Source organism: Dipodomys spectabilis, unplaced genomic scaffold (assembly GCF_019054845.1).
Source record: "Dipodomys spectabilis isolate Male_0828 unplaced genomic scaffold, ASM1905484v1 ptg000175l, whole genome shotgun sequence".
Classification (NCBI taxonomy): Eukaryota; Metazoa; Chordata; class Mammalia; order Rodentia; family Heteromyidae; genus Dipodomys; species Dipodomys spectabilis.
The window spans coordinates 4,589,541-4,603,116 of NW_024870852.1; positions in this window are offsets into that span (position 1 = coordinate 4,589,541).

The window sequence follows — 13,576 nt, forward strand, 5'->3', positions numbered from 1 at the left end:
ACAAAGTCTTAAAAATTCTTGAGTGTTAGGGACTTTTTTCTCTTACTACTCAGACTTACTGAGTATGAATATATGAATAAGCTTCAGCTAGCCAAGTGATCAGACCGGAGACACATTCTCTAATTACCTTCATGAAACCCAAGTGATTACAACACAAATGGTACATCTTATCAATACCTTGTGGAGTAGAGACAAGTAGTACTAAGTAGGCCCAGACCATTGTGTTAACTTTACCAAATGTTTCCTTATTTTCTGCTTGCTATAACAGAAACACCATAAACTGGGTGGATTAATGAAAAGTTTTTTTTTTAAATTTCTCAGAGCTGGGAAGGGTAAGAAAGGATGTAAGACAATTCTGTGTGTGGTGAGAGTGCATTTCATGGTCCATAGATAGTAGTCTTTTCATTTGTCCTCTCTAAGCTCCATGATGAAGGCTATCCTCTCATAACAACTACCTTCCCCATCCCTTGCCTCATAATAGGGAATCAGGGTTCAACATAAGAAGTCTAGGGCCATCTATTTAACCCACAATACCGGATCATAAAAATAACTCAAGATTGTTGGTTGAACATTACCTGTCTGGGAATGATTTATTATGCAAAACCAAACAAATTTAAAAAAAAACAAACCTAACATTCACCTTTAAGGAGAGTAGAAGATTCAGGTGAGATATGTGACCAGGGAAAGAAAATCTTACCAAATTCTGGAACAGATGTAGAAGTAATGTTATTAGGTGAAAGTCAAAGTTAATGATGAAATTGCTCAAAACTGAGAAAATCTGAATCAAATCCTCCAAGTCTCTACAGTACTCCTATTAATCTCAAGGGGAGAATAGTCTACTAAAGAGTTTCCTGTACTTCACATTAGGGACTAGAGGCATTGCAGCCAAATTTTATTTAATTGTACTCTCTTCCAGGCTCTCTTCAGGCTTTTTCATGCTTAACAGCCCTTGGAAGCAATGTGTATACACTTTACCAGCTTATGGACATTTCAATGCTGTGGATTATCCTTAATTCTTTTAGAATGTGTATAGTTTCTTTGCAAAAGCAATGCATTTGGACTAATAAGACAGATTTCTTGGCTGTGTGTCCTTTCCTTCCTACCCTAGAGCTCTTAACTACTACTACACAGAACCTTTCATTTCCAAAGGATGCCCGAGCACTTCATAAACTTAGTCTGTGGACTTATAAAGTTTATGGCTAAGGAATCAGTCCACCTCTACAAGGTAAGCTGCTTCTGGTGTGAAAAGTAGCAATTGTTTACATATGGTTAACCTGAAGGCATAAGGAGTCCAAGCAATAGTTTTAAAACCTTGAGAGTCCTTGGAGCAGGTCCTGGTAGGATTTCCTTTCTTTTATTAAGTTCTCTTCTGCACTAGGTTTGGTTAGCTGTGCTCAAAGGAAGTGTATCCAATGAGTGCCCTGAACCCGTGACCCTAAGCACCTGGTGAGAATTGGGTTTTGGGTAATGACCTGAGGTAACTCCCAACTGCACATGATGGGGGCCGGGAGCAGGGGAGGGAAGCATTCTAATATATAAAACTCCTTAAATTTACTTAGTTTACAGAAATCCATACAGACATTAACCATTGTTATACATTTCTCATAAAGTTCTGTTTATTAATTACATTTTACTTGTGGAACTGATTTTCCATCATGAATAGCCACAATTTTAAATGAGCTAATGCTGACCCTTTTACAGTGAGTAAGTAGGAAAGGAAGCTTGTATAATTCCACTGTTAACATCAGTGGAGAAAGGCTGAGAATATTTTGCTAATTGAAATGTTGAGTTCTGCACATGGAATGGATCACACATATCTGCGGCAAGGTGACTTAGGCTCTGTTTCTGAAACAACTCTTGAAAATAAGAAACTTTTCTTTCTCTACTCTTTGTATCCTCACAGTATACTAGCTATTAGTTTCATCATGTGAGCACCTGACAGCTCTTGAGATATGGTTTAAAGGTGAGTGGTACGAGACTCAGTTCTTATATCTCTTTGGTAGTAAGCCTTAGGAATTGATTTGATTGAAACTTGTTTTTATTTTCCATTGGCTATTGAGCATTGCTTTTCTACGTCTTGCTATCTCAAGGTATTAAGGAACATAAATGATGGGCAAAAATTGGTTTGTTTATCCCTGAGCCTCCCATCCAAAAGTAAATCTTTTTTTTCCTGAAAAAATATTTTGAAAATATAGCTATTAATATAATTATGAATTATATGCTTTGGGACATTGTTTCCTTATTGTTGTAAAAATCCTTCGTGTATATGAAAAAATTCTCTTTCAGACCAGATCAAATTTATTAATTTTCACTATAACTTTTTGGAACCACTGATTCAAAATAGACAAAGCATACTCTAATACTTCAGTAATTCCAGAATGAATGGGATCTATTCACTCCTTTTAAATGTCCAGGGTGTAAAATTGTCCACATTAATGTATAATTCTGTTTACAGCTGATGTTTTATGTTTTAATTGAGATATCCCTATTTAGAGTTGACTTTTCTCCCTTCATTTTTTTTTGTCAGTCATGGGGCTTGAACTTGGGGCCTGGGCACTAGCTCTGAGCTCAAGTCTAGAGTTCTACCATTTTGAATCACAGCACCACTTCCTACTTCCCGATAACGGAGATAGCTTGAGGAATATTATTTTCCTTTCTTTTAGAGGAATATAATTTGTTTGATCTCAACAATTAGCTCACAGTTGATTATCTACTCACTTTAAAAATTTCTATAATCTATGTGCTCAATGTGAATGCAACAAATGAAGAGTTAAGGATAACTTAAATTTTAAAGTCAGGTTTGTCCATAGAAGCTTCAAGAGTGAAGGGTCTTGGCTGCCATCTTAAAGATGTCATTCCATCTTGGGCTATTGAAATCCCAGAGGATAAAATGCACTACAGTAGACACCCCCAGGGTCCTGAAACTCTGGTGTTTCCCAACAGTCCCTCAACAACTTCAGCTCCATGAGATTGCCTGTAGACAGGTGGACAGTTCATTCAGCCTCTGTGAACTTATTTAATTATTCTGGGACATCACTCAACTATGGGATGATGGGTGTTCATGTATAAATATCCCTGCTTTCTTGATTTGCAGATGGTATAACTTCTGAGTTGGAGATTTCCTAGGGCCTCTTGAACTTCTCCATTGTGACTAAGCTGTATCTAGCCAAAATTTTAACTTACTTGATAATACACCCTTGAAAGGTTTCCTTCCTTTCCTGGATCACTCCTAATTTACTTCCTGTAATCACTTCCCGAATAAACTCTGTATTCTCATCTCACTCTCAAGTCTGTTTTTGGAGTGTTCCAACTAAGGTCAATGGTGTTTGTTTAGTTAAATCTAAATCTAGACCTGTATTCACATAAAATTAAAATATCATTTTGAATAATGATTTGTTGTTTTAAATCAGAAGATGTTTGACAACCTGTATTTAATTCTAAATAAATTTGATAATAAGTTTTTTTTTCCTTTAAATAGGGTTGGAACTACACTGGGTAGGTCTGGACACCTCTCTCTATTCCAGGAAATTAGTTAAGTGTGAGCATCTTATTTTCATAGAGCTACTCAGAAACCATCTCTTTTTTTGTTGGAAGGCATTCACACACACACACACACACACACACACACACACACACACACACACACACACACACACACGCACACCACACTTTAGTGCTCCAAGGAAGTAAGTGACTCTCGTTGAGTTTCATACATTTTCAAGTTGACTGACTCTGTCACTGGGATATGAGCAAATGAGGAACACTGAAGGAGAAAAGAATACCAAGCTGAGGTCCTGGGCAAGTAAAAACTGTTCTATTATGTGCTGTCAGGTTCAAGTGTGAATAGGGCTGCACCTGGAGGAAGGGAAAAAAGGAAGCATTCATCCATTGCTTCTTACATGGGGAGTCAGAGAGGGTGAGGGGGCTGTCTTGTCAAAAGAATGATTCACAAGCCCTTAAAATTAATCATAGGAAAGGGCATGGGGTAAAGAATACCCCAGTCTATTTGCTTCCCAATCTCTCTACTCTGTCTGGATCCCAAATAAGTCTATTTTCATATGCAGAGATAGCAGTAGGGCAGAACTGCTGAAAGGTTTGTGACATCTGGGAGTTGAATCATTCCACACAGATAGGGAACAATTAGTTGTGCTTAGTTCAGCACAAAGGCCCCGAGAGGTGTCTAATTGAGTGTCCTATAACAGAGCCAGAAAACAATGTGGATTTGAAAAGAATCCAATTAATTTCTACATTGCTCTAATGGGACATAATTTGTTAATGTGTACAGAGCCCAGAGTATGCCTTTTCCATGATGGTCATGGATTTAAAGCGTATGGCATTTCCCTGTATTTGTGCATGCTTGAATGAGTGCTTGAAAAGTAAAAGATGTAGCTGAATGCAAGACTTTTTGCAGCCCATTATTAAATCTGTGACCATTTAAACATAAAACAAGACATTCTGGCATGGCTAAGGCTACATGTTGCTCCAGGACCTTAGCTTTAGAATTAGTCACTGGCAATCAAAGGATTTTGAAGTGTTAAGCCATTTTTACAAAAAAAAAAAAAATCACATTGTTTTCAGATAGTTTTAGGAATAGAAAGATAAAGGTGCTAAAAAAAAAAACCCCACATATTTTTACTCAAAACGTAGAAACAGATATCATAGATTCTTTATTCCAAGGAAAAAAAGCAAACACCTCACTTCTTTATAGATGCCAAAGTATCATAACTGCACATATTCATGGACAATTGTGGTCTCTTTTTCCTGTAGCTCCCAGTGAATTAGTGGTATTTTGTTAATTTTGGTATTCTAGAGAAGAAATTACAGTTATTTTACTAAGTAAATAATTGAGGGCCTTCAGAGAAGGTCAATCCACTTGCATAATAATTTATCATTATAATTAAGCTTATAATTTATCCTAATGAGACTTCAGATCTGAACTAGGCTTAAGATTTTATCACTATTTTTTTCCACTGATTTGGTTTCCCAAGCAAGCACTGGACGAACAAAGATACCTAACTTCTTGGTAACTGAATGTTTTGCATGAAAATAAATATACGGAGCAGTGTCATAATTTCCATATTATATACATAACCATGCAAATTGATTGGTATAAAAAAGTCAAATTCACTAAAATATATTCAACTCTCCTCTTTCTTTTCTTCTCATACTTGCTAAAGAATAAACTTGCTTTTGTAACAGGATTCAAGCAGTTGTGTGCTGTCAGAATCATAAGCTGACATGTCCCAGAGTAGAAAGTTAAGACTAAGTTTTGTACAGTGTTGTAGGACTTAAGCTGGTGCCCATTCTGCCGAGGGATCAACCAGAGTATGTGAGTGAAGAACAGACTTGTAGACTTAAATGAGGATAGATGACAAAATGGGTAAGAGAGACTATAAACAGGTATATGGCTTAGCCCTTGTATCTCATTGATCCAGCAATTCTCCTTTAAGGAAGCTTGCAAGTAAACAGCAATGTATTGTGGGTAGTTCTTGGGCTCTTCTCTGATTTGGGCAGCCAAAGAAAGACGCAAGACATGATGGGAATGGAGGTCATGTTTATTCAAATCTCTCCATCCACAGATGCAGAAGCAGCAGCAGCAACCGCCACAGCATCACCTAGCATAGCAGCCAAACAGCACCCTGTACTGTGGTCTATCCCAGCTTAGACTCACAGACTGCAGAAGAGCCAGCTTCACTCTCTTTACATGTTCACATCCCCCTCCAGAAGCCCTTTAATCTGTCACCTGTAACTCATGACTCCATAATTCCAAACTCCACTCACCAGCAGTGATCCCTGTTTAAATATTCTCATGTAGACAAAAGTGGCATGTGGCCAAGGACGACCACACAAGGCTGTACATGTGCACTCAGTCTCAAGGTTACCTGCAGAGTTAAACAAATATGCTAAACCAGCTGGATCGCAGTCCTTGGGAAGTGCTGGTTCAAAGCCCTCCAGCCTGACTTGCTCCTTGTACCCTGCAGCAAGGAGAATGAATGTGGAATTTTGTATCAACACTCCCTTTACCCCCACGATGATTCAAAGCAGAATTGAAGTGGATTGATGCAGAAAAAGGCAATACAAGGGAGTGTTGGGTAACTATGCAGAATAGTCTATAGGTTGCCACACACAAAAAAGAGTTTATATTTATGTGCAGTCCTTCAACTTCTACCTTACTGTTCCAATGATGTCAAATAACTGATGGATTCCAAGAGTAACATACAATAAAGGGTTTTCTTTATACCTTTGTTTTATACTTCGCTTTGTAATTGTTTTATAATCTTGACTGGGAAACTCAATTCAATGTGATCTGCAGATTTAATACAATCTGCATCACAATACAAATGATAGTATTGTACGAGCTCAGGCCTGTAATCTCCACTACTTCAGAGTCTGAGAATGAGAGGATCATGATTCAAGACCAGCTTAGGCAGAAAATATTCACAAGACCCCTTTCTTAACCTACAGCTAGGCATAGTGGCATATATCTGTCATCCTAACTACACAGGGGCTAATATCGGGATGTAATTATTCCAGAGCAGCCCAGAAAGAATAGTAACAGAAATTGGGCACACCTGTTCACCCAAGTTACTACAGGAAATTAAAAACAGGTGATACTATTGTTCAGGTATATACCTAGGCAAGAAGCAAGAATTATCTCAAAAATTAATCAGTAAAGAAAGTGGGCCTAGAGGTGTGGGTCAGCAGTCAAGCCCCTTCCCAACAAGCATGGGGCCCTAAGTTCAAATCAGAGTATGGCAATGGAAAAACAAAATGTCATTCTTCACAGAAATAGAAACAATCTAATAAACAAACAGTACACCTTATAAGGAATCACAAAAAGCCACAAATAGCAAAAGCAATTCTGAAGAAAAAGAAATATTATTGAGACTTCACAATACCTGACTTCAAAAAAGTTATAGTAATGAAAACAATAAAGTACTGGCATAAAAATAGACACATAAGCCATTTAAACAGATTATGTAAATAACTTTACCCCTAAAAGAACACCCTTTGAAAAAAAGATAATCTCTTCAATACATGATAATGGGAAAACTTAATATTCACAAACATAAGGATAAAACTGGATCCTTTATCTCTTATGAACAAGAATCAAGTTAAAAAGTATAGAAATTTAAACTTAAAAAAATGTGTAAGGGGAAAATGCCTCAGAAAATCATTTGTGACTTTTTTTTCTCTTTCATATGACCCCAGAACATAGACAACAAAAGCAAAAACTGAAAACTGAGTATTTTCAAAATGTTGTCCATATAATATGATACAAAAAAGCCATTCTTGGCTGAAAACTACTGGGTTTGATAAAGCAGTTGACTAATTAATGCCATCTGGAAAATCTTAAGTAAAGACACTAGAAATGCATTGAAACAGATATACCCTTAACAGTTTCATGATCCTTATGTGATAGCATACAGTAACTTCCAACATTTGCTCCTGATATTACAGATGCATCCTTATTCCCTTGACCCTCATTTAGCCATGTTCCTGCATGGAATTGTAAAGAACTGTGTATAGGCTTTGAACTTCAAGCCAAATGACCATCCTTCGTGGCTGCAGGGGAAAGAAGGAATGGTTCCCCTTACTATAAAACCATCTTTATGACATCTTCACACAGTTATTAGTGAACCGAAAACTCCCACATCCTTTTCATCAGAGCCACCTCCTGCCTTGAGTTCTGATTCCCATATGTCCTCCTAGTGTCAGGCCCCATTCCTGAGTAGCTTTGCTTCTAAGGACACACAGTGCTCTTGATTAGGCTCTGTTTATTGTTCTTCTCCACAATGTGTGCCCCCATCTGTCTCCAGATGTCTTTTTTATGTTAGATTCTGTGGTCTAGGTAGTTCTATGACACCAAAGTTTTCATTGGCTGTAACCGCCGTAAAATAAAGTGCATTTCTATTTATATTTGCCTATGATTTTCAGATGTGTGTTTCAATACATTCATAGAGTAGCACACACTCTGATCTTGGAAGGTAATTTAGTTAATTGAATTAGGTGTTTTAACTCAAAGTCAGATAGAAGGAACTGACAAACTGACAAAATGGATGTTTCTGTAATGTCCAAAGAGAACATAATAAAAAAATTCTGTGTGGTTTGCTTAACGATGGGCACCAACACAGTTGGTGGAGGCTGTGCTGTGGAAACAAAGCAAGCAATCTGTGAAGTGAAACAAAACTCAACGGCTATCTCAAGAGGATAGTTGTCAAATCTTGTTCTGGAATATGAAATGATAGGCCAGCTGATACACAATTTATTGGTTATATAGCAGTGTTTTCTCCAAGTTTGCCTGATACAGTTTTTTTTTTCACCTATAGAGAAATTACTCCATTTGCTAACCTTTAATTACAGAAATATACACCACTGGCTTACTCAACAATGCTTTGACCTATGACATGGGTTAGTAGGGTTGTGACACATGACTCGTGTGACATGTCATTGGAAAGTGAGAAAATAAAGGAAGGCAGAATCCTTATGGCTTTTTCAAACTTTTCCCAACTGAAAAGTTGTACTTTCCTCAGATTTCAAGCTCACCAAAATTTGAGGTAGACCTATGCCACTGACTCTCCTGAGTCTCCAGCAGACCAAATACAGATCAGAAGATAGCAAGACTGCAGAGTTACTGCCATCTTGGTTTTGTTTCTCCAAAGAACCCCAAGAACAATGAATTCAGACTTTGGTATTGAGGATCATTCTAGGACTAAATTTTAAAGATGAGTTTTATGAATAAGATCTACACTCTGACTAGATTTTAATGGGCAAATGGGACTATTTTTGGTGGGAGAGAGAGCATTGTTACCATTAATACAACCTATCAATAAAAATGCTCTAAATATCACTATTGAACACCTTTTGATCTTAATCAACCACTTATAAGGAGAAGATTTTTAAGCAATTGTGTCAAACTAACGAATCTGATATTATTGGCTGTTTGATTCTAATGTTGCTGGGAAAAGTATGATCGAGGGATTAATATTGTCATATGACCTAAAACTTCTTACATGCATCTGAAAGGAGGCTTTTATTTTTTGTACCTACATGACTAAGAATGACCTAGAATCACACCTTGTGATTGGATAATTCCATAGCAAGTTTAACGTCTAGCCTTAAAAAGCATACAATGTGCCAGGCACTGGTGGCTCACAACTGTAATCCTAGCTATTCAGGAGGCTTAGATCTGAGGATTGTGGTTCAAAACCAGCTAGGCAGGAAAGTCTGTGAGACTCTTATCTCCAATTAACCACCAGAAAACCAGAAGTGGCGTTGTGGCTCAAGTGGTAGAGTGCTCACCTTGAATTGAAGAGCTTAGGGACAGCACCCAAGGCCGAGTTCAAGCCATACGACCTACCAAAAAAAAATGTATATAATGTTAAAGTATGATAGATTATTGGAAAGATTCTGAAGATTAATAGGAATGTAAAGGAAGACCTTGATGAAACTGAGGATATTCAACACTTACAGTCTCCTGAATCTCATCCCCAGGGGACAAGGCCTACCATCTACTATGAACATGGCTTTTTCATGGCCATTTACCTGATTGCTTGAGAAGTTACAGTGAACCTTATACAGACATTTGCAAGCAAGACAATGATGATTCTCTCAAAATACCACCAGCACCCCATCTCTGTATCTGGACCTGTAATTAGATTCAAGTACCATCAGATGGCGGAGATGAGGAACACACCACGTGGTCAGTGCAGAGATGAATTGCACCTCAAAATTTGTTTTCGTAATAAAACCCACGTAAAGCTATGAAAAGATGAAGAAGGAGGAAGATGGTTTAAGAAATAGTAATTTAGATAGGGTGGATTTAATGAAAATACATTATGTACAGGTTATAAGAATCACAATGAAGCCCATTTGTACAATTAATTTGTACTAATAAGAGTTTTAAAAAAACAATAACATGTACTTAGATTTTCAAATTTATACAGAAATTACAGATGATACACAGTGAAACAGAAACCATTTTGAGAAATATCATTGAAGATATGGAATAATGATGGATATAACATAAAATTTGATCAGAATGAATTTATATATGTGTGTGTATATATACACATACACACACACACACACACACACACACACACACACACACACACACACACACACACACACACACACACATATATGAACTCACAAAGCCAGAGTTTGCATTTTATGTTGTACTTTGGGATACATTAGACCAAAGAAAACTTTTAAGAGTTTATTGGTTTGATTGAAACATGAAACAAAAGGTGGCCCATAAGGAGCAAGTTGAACATGTCAGGCTTGCCTTGGTTTAATTTAGAGGAAGGAATTCAAAGGCTTGGAGAGATTTGAATGTTAAAGTGGATTTGTCATTGAGGCCTTACCCTGGGGAGGGTTCAGAAGACAAACCATTCAGCACAGCTGTGAGAAGTAAATTTAGGAGAAGGCATCCTCGAAGAGCTCTGTGTTGATCTTCTCTGTAGACATTGCAGTGCAAATTGTAGTTACTGAATTGGGAAACACAATGCAGGGGGTAGTAACTGGATCTAAGGTAACAGAGGTGGTGTGGTGGTGCTCAGCCACCAGAGGCAAGGTGGAAGTGGTTACTTTAACACACAACAGAGTTAAAGGAGCCATCAAAACAAGCCTCTGATGCTGCCTGCACAGTTGAGTGTTCCTAGGGGCAAAACAGATTAGAAACCTAGTAAATTCTTACTTGATCTTTGTAGGCAGAAGATTCACAAGGTCAGTGAACAAAAATATCATCAGAATCAGAAAGCAAAAAGTTGTTACCCATCAATCTGTTCCCCGGCTAAAGGAGTTTACAGTTCCAGAATCCTGTGAGTGGAGAGACCAATTACCAAGGAGAAAATGTATATCGTTATCTGGGTGCCTCTGTGGCTTTTATCTATAATCCTAGCTAACTAGGAGGCTGAGAGCTGACACTGAATTTAGTTAGCCCAGGCTGAGAGTCTGTTTCCATGTAATGGGCAAAAAAGCTGAAAGTGAACACATGGCTTGAGTGGTAGAGTGCTAGTTGTGAGAGCAAAAGTGAAGAAGATCCTGAGGCCTTGAGTTCAAGCCTGAGTATCCAAAAGCACAAAAAATTACATGGTTCATCTTTCTTCTTGCACCTCCCCAAGTGACTATGGTCTTTTTTTTTATTACCTAGGAAACTGTACATTGAATGAAAAGATACACAATTGTACTTTTGGGGAACTAACAAGCACTAGCTCTGAACTTAGCCTAATCTCCACAGACCTCAAATGTTAGTGTGGTTCACCAGTCAGAGGAGGGATTTATGGAAATAAAACGTGGATGGATTTTCAGCTCAGGTACTTCTCCTCAAGGTCAATGTGTCTCTCAATCTGTCCACTGGTCATTTGTCCAGTTCTGGAAGGGGTCATGGGAATAGGTATTACTATCGCCATTCTTATTATATTGTTTATAATAACTAGCAGCCTCAGCATGTGTTCTTTGTTCTCTGGCATCATGCATGAGGAGAGGCTGGGCACAATAAGTACAGGCCACTAGAACTACCTCTTCCTAGAAAAAGAAGCCCTTGATAGGGCACCATTACCTAAGATGGCCAGCCAGCTACATGGTGGCATGTTGATCACAATAGACACTTTTCATCCCAGAAAGGGTGACATTTTGTTCTTTCTGGCATAGATATTTACTCAGAATATATACATATGTACACATATGTATATATGCATGTGAATATATGTATATATACATATACACATATATGTATATATACACATATACATATGTGTACACATATATGTGTATATATGTATATAGGGTGAAACAAAACTCAACGGCTATCTCAAAAAGATAGTTGTCAAATCTTGTTCTGGAATATGAAATGATAGGCCAGGTGATACACAATTTATTGGTTATATAACAGTGTTTTCTCCAAGTTTGCCTGATATAGTTTTTTTTTTCACCTATAGAGAAATTATTCCATTTGCTAACCTTCTTTAATTACAGAAATATACACCACTGGCTTACTCAACAATGCTTTGACCTGTGACATGGGTTAGTAGGGTTGTGACACATGACTCGTGTGAAATGTCATTGGAAAGTGAGAAAATAAAGGAAGGCAGAATCCTTATGGCTTTTTCAAACTTTTCCCAACTGAAAGTTGTACTTTCCTCAGATTTAAAGCTCACCAAATTTGAGGTAGACCTATGCCACTGACTCTCCTGAGTCTCCAGCAGACCAAATACAGATCAGAAGATAGCAAGACTGCAGAGCTACTGCCATCTTATTAATTTTATTTCTCCAAAGAACCCCAAGAACAATGAATGCAGACTTTGGTATTGAGGATCATTCTAGGACTGAATTTTAAAGATAAGTTACATATGTGTATATATACATATGTGTGTGTATGTGAGTATTTCCCTGCAAGCCCAAATCACCAGCCTTCAATTTATGAAATGTGTTATCCACCCCTCATGGTATCCCATAAAGAACTTCTCCTGAGAAGAGACTTAACTTCATAGCAATGGCCTACCCTCATGGAGTTCAGAGGCCTTACGATATTGCCCACCATCTTGAAACTGTTGGCTTTTTAGAACCATGGAAGAGCCCTTTGGAGATTCAGTTACAGTACCAGCCAGGTGGTGATGGCTTCAAGGTCTACAGGAAGGCTCTCCGGAAGGCTGTGACTCCTCCTCTGAATTACGATGAGTACACAGTTCATGTTAGCTCATAACTAGGATTCATGCATCCCGGAATCAGTGAGTAAAAGTAGAAGTGCACCCAACGCCCCATGACTCCTCACTCATGTACTAGGAAATTGTTTGCTGCCTATTCCCACAGCCTTATGCTCTCCTGTAGTATAGGTGCTACTTTTCCAGGAAGGATAATGTCTAGTAAGAGATTCCGTGGAATTAGAAATGATTCCATTGGATTAGAAGTTAAGACCAATCAACATATGAACACTTTGGCCTCTTCCTATGTCTGAATCAACTGGCAAACTATTAAATGTTACTGTGATGACCAGGGTGATTGGTGCTGATGACCTACAGAGTAGTTGAAGTACCACTCCTTAATATGGTAGTCAGGAATAGTATGACTGACATACAGCATGTGCTGTAGGATGTCTTTGTATTTCTATGCCCTGTGATTAAAGTCTGTGGAAAACTTCTACAACTCAAACCAGACTCTTCAGCAATGAAGATCTAAGTCATGCTACCAGGTAAAAAGCAACCACCAGCTGAGACACTTGCTGAAGGCAAGAGGAATGTGGGTTGGGGAATGGATGAAGGTAGTTACTAATACTAGCTATGACTTTGTGACAATTACCAAATGAAGACTGTAATCATTGTGTTCATTTCTTCCTTGTGCTATGGGTGGATATGATAGTATATAAATATGTATATATATATATATATATGTTCCATAACTAAAATGTTATGATAGAAATGAAATAACACTTATCACTGCAATATGAAATCAATACATTTTAGGTAATATGAGAAAAATAAAAGAAGGATAAATATATATCAATATCAATACATTTTGTTATATATTCCTATATTGTTATATATATATCAATATCAAATATATGTATCAATAT